We start from the raw sequence: 3,981 nt of genomic DNA, 5'->3' as shown, positions 1-3,981 counted from the left end.
TTTTGCTCTGCAAAACAGCCTTTTCAAGGGTTGGCTTGGGTGACAAAATGTCTTCTGTAGGCGTGGGTTTGTCTCCCTCTCCCTAAGATGTGTCCGGTATAGGCCAGGGTGCCACTCAAGGCCGTAACCAATTCGGGTTATAGCTTCTCGGCCTTTTGGCTAAGATCAAGTGTAGTTTCGGAGGACGCTACCTTGGTCGGTACTGGAAGGTGCCTGGGATTGCACGTCTGCCGGCCTTGAGGAAGTGTGTGCGCCTTCTGGTGACACATAGCCCTCTTGTGCCTGGACGGTTCCCAGGCAACGGGAGGCGATCACCTTTGTTATTTTGAAGTCCTACTGATAAACAGAAAAAAAAAAAAATTAAATCTGTTCTTATCAGTTTAATATCTGATACGTCCCCTCTCTGGGGACCATATATTAAATGGATTTTTAGAACAAGGAGATGGAAAAAATCTTGCTCTGTCCACTCCACGCATTGACCTGGTATTGCAGTACCTCCAGGACCGGTGCACCCCTTCTTAACCCAGTTTCCAAAAGCAGAACTCAATTCACCTGATTCAAATGAGCCCCATTAGTGAATTGAAAGAAAGCAAAAACTTTATATGCACCTCAATTTGGCCAATTCACTTTTCACACTTTCACCCTTTTTTTTATCTTTCACACCTTTTACTTGCTTTATTGATGCAAAAGCTGTGCCAAATAGCAAACTCATCTCCACTCAACTTGACCAACTCTGCTATGTCCCGTGCAGTATCTTATTCTCAGTCTTATCTAGATCATTTGCAATTGAATAGAATAGATCCCTTTTGGACACATTGGATTCAGCTGCTGCAGTGACTGCAGGTGTTAGAAGATGCAGACTTGGCATCAGGTGCTGTCTATCAGATTCCACTCCAATTAAAGCTTCCATTGTTTTTCGGTGTTTTCTTTGAGCAATGATGATGTCTTTAGTGATCTGTTGGCTCCCTCTCCTGGAGGAAGAGTTTGCTTGCTCTTGGACTTTCAAAAAGAGAGGTCATGATAGACATTTAGCTTCTGAGCCCAATTGGGGACAGTCATGGGTGATGAATGTTTTGCAACCTGCTGCGAAGCCTGATACCGCAATATAAGGAACGTCAAATACTAAGAATGGGCGGCCTATGAAAGAATTAGTACTTTCATTAAGCATACTTAAATGGCTAATTGGGAATAGACAAACTGTAAAAAGCCCTCTGAGAAAGCCCCTCTCTAACCTTTGTTAGTAAGCTTTTCTGTAGTCTGCCTGTTGATGTATTTTCCGTTTGAACAGTGCACAACATGAAGTGACGGAACACTGGCTTGTCACAATGTCCCCCGCTGACATCACGATAGCGCTGCTGCCTAGAAAGCCAGCTGCGCAGCAGAAGTTGCTCTTTGGGTGGGATGGTGGGCTAATGTATCTATTCCTGCTTGGTGTGAGTTTGACATGATCTAGAGCAACGAGTTGCAGCGGCTAGCGGTTGATTATTGGCTGTAATGGGGCTTTCTGGCTGGTGCCAGCCTTTCTTCTTAGCACACAGGAACCACAATCCCTACACCATGCTTCGATGGATTCTCTCATCCCAGCCCAGTAAAACTACATATTTCACACAGTTATAAGCAGCCCATGGGCATTCACCTGGATTAAAACCCATAACAGCTCATAGACCAAACAATCAATCTACCACTGGACCAAAGACAGGAAGCTAAATCCACTGCCTGCGGTAACTAACTTAATCCTATAGTCTACTCACACAACAAACCCAAGAGAAAGGAAAAAAACATTGCTTCGATTATCCATCCAATGAAAACGCATAACCATTGTGAGCCATTGGACAATGCAATTGCACACATGGTGACATGGTGCACGGCCCAATGAATCAAGTCTGTACTTCATATTCACGGTTTAAGCCCTTGGGTTCTAATGTGTCCAGAGTACATATCCAGAAAGATTCCCTTTCTTTGTGCTAAGCACAAGTCAACAATACGTTGTAAGCAGATTCTATTACCAGTCCCACACCATTTTGTGACGCATAATCGCACAGTGGCCCAATTAAGATTCCAAGTCATCGAACATGTCCCAGCCATACGCAGAGGAGGCGATAGAATTAGGAAGCTCAAAGAAAGGGAATCTTTCTGGATATATACTCTGGGCACGTTGGAACCCAAGGGCTTAAACCATGAATATGAAGAACCGACTTGATTCATTGGGCCGTGCACATTTTTTCTAACGCCCGGTTCTTTTTCGTGTTCACACTATATATGGTTCCAGTATGTATGGAGTTCCATTCTTCCTTGTTTTTTATTTGTCATGTTTGTCTGATTACCTTGTCTAACAGTTTTTTCTCCCCTTTCTTTACCTTCCAGGTTCCCATAGTCACGTGAAATATCCCTGTTGCACTTGATTACGGCTCACTATTCACTATAGGATGTCTTATATCTAACATCACACTCTCACCCATCAGCACTCTATAGGTTTGTATAAGGTATGCGCTTACACATCCGGTCCTCCATAGGTATTTCCACTTATGTAGCACTATCCCTATGATCACTCATAACTCATACCCTTGTAGTCAATTACAGCCTCCTCTCTCCCCTCTCCCCTTCTCCCTTTCCATCTATAATTTTGCCAGTACAATATTAGTTTACATTAGGCACACACTCACATATTCCTTTCCTTAGTGACTTATTGTAATTCACATTCGCATACAATTCTCTATGCCTGCCCCATTACTACATTCATACCTACTTGACCCTATCCTGATACCCCTTGTCTCACCTTGTTGGTCCCTACACCTGTTATCATCTCCTTTCCTGTGTCTGTCTTGTCACACAACACATTTTAGCATATCCCTTGTGCTCCTTATTACCTGTCCTGCCTATTAGAATTATGTCCATTATGTCCATGCATGGCCCAATGAATCAAGTCTGTACTTCATATTCATGGTTTAAGCCTTTGGGTTCCAATGTGCCCAGAGTATATATCCAGAAAGATTCCCTTTCTTTGAGCTTCCTAATTCTATTGCCTCCTCTACGTATGGCTTGGACATGTTCGATGACTTGGAATCTTAATTGGATCACTGTGTGATTATGCGTCACAAAATGGTGTGGGACTGGTAATAGAATCTGCTTACAATGTATTGTTGACTTGTGTTTAGCTCAAAGAAAGAGAATCTTTCTGGATATGTACTCTGGGCACATTAGAACCCAAGGGCTTAAACCGTGAATATGAAGTAAAGACTTGATTCATTGGGCCGTGCACCATGTCACCATGTGTCCAATTGCATTGTCCAATGGCTCACAATGGTTATGCGTTTTCATTGGATGGATAATCGAAGCCATGTTTTTTTCCTTTCTGTTGGGTTTGTTGTGTGAGTAGCCTATAGGATTAAGTTGGTTACCGCAGGCAGTGGATTTAACTTCCTGTCTTTGGTCCAGTGGTAGATGGATTGTCTGGTCTATGAGCTGTTATTGGTTTGAATGCAGGTGAATGCCCATGGGCTGCTTATGACTGTGTAAAATATGTAGTTTTACTGGGCTGGGATGAGAGAATCCATTGAAGCATGGTGTAGGGATTGTGGTTCCTGTGTGCTAAGAAGAGAGGCTGGCACCAGCCAGAAAGCCCCATTGCAGCCAATAATCACTTAATAACTTTTTCAACTTGTCATCGTATGGGAGGCCTTCCATTCCTTGTAGTAGTCTAGTTGCCCACCTTTGAACTGACTCTAACTTCTGAATGTCCTTTTTAAAATGTGGAGCCCAAAACTGGTTCCCATATTCCAGATGTAGCCTTGCAAGTGATTTATAGAGGTTGATCATCTTTACTTATCATTTAAAACTTTCAAACTGGTACACTCAACACATAAAGCCCCCCCCTTTTAAAGAGTAGTTTCCCTGTACCTAAGTGGGGGTCTACCTAGGTTGGAGCGAGTGGACCTTCGGGGTCCGGTGTCAGTGGTGACAGGCAGTGGGGCAGAGGGAACA

At 43.4% G+C, this 3,981-nt stretch overlaps 1 pseudogene; it reads left to right on the top strand.

The window, feature by feature from the left end:
* Nucleotides 1-310: 310 nt before the first annotated feature.
* On the top strand, nt 311-517 carry LOC142288130 (U2 spliceosomal RNA; annotated as a pseudogene).
* The last annotated feature ends 3,464 nt before the right edge of the window (nt 518-3,981 follow it).

This window comes from Anomaloglossus baeobatrachus, unplaced genomic scaffold (assembly GCF_048569485.1).
Source record: "Anomaloglossus baeobatrachus isolate aAnoBae1 unplaced genomic scaffold, aAnoBae1.hap1 Scaffold_788, whole genome shotgun sequence".
NCBI classification, from domain to species: domain Eukaryota; kingdom Metazoa; phylum Chordata; class Amphibia; order Anura; family Aromobatidae; genus Anomaloglossus; species Anomaloglossus baeobatrachus.
The sequence above is the reverse complement of the archived record's forward strand: the minus strand, read 5'-3'. Positions and strand labels throughout refer to the sequence as shown.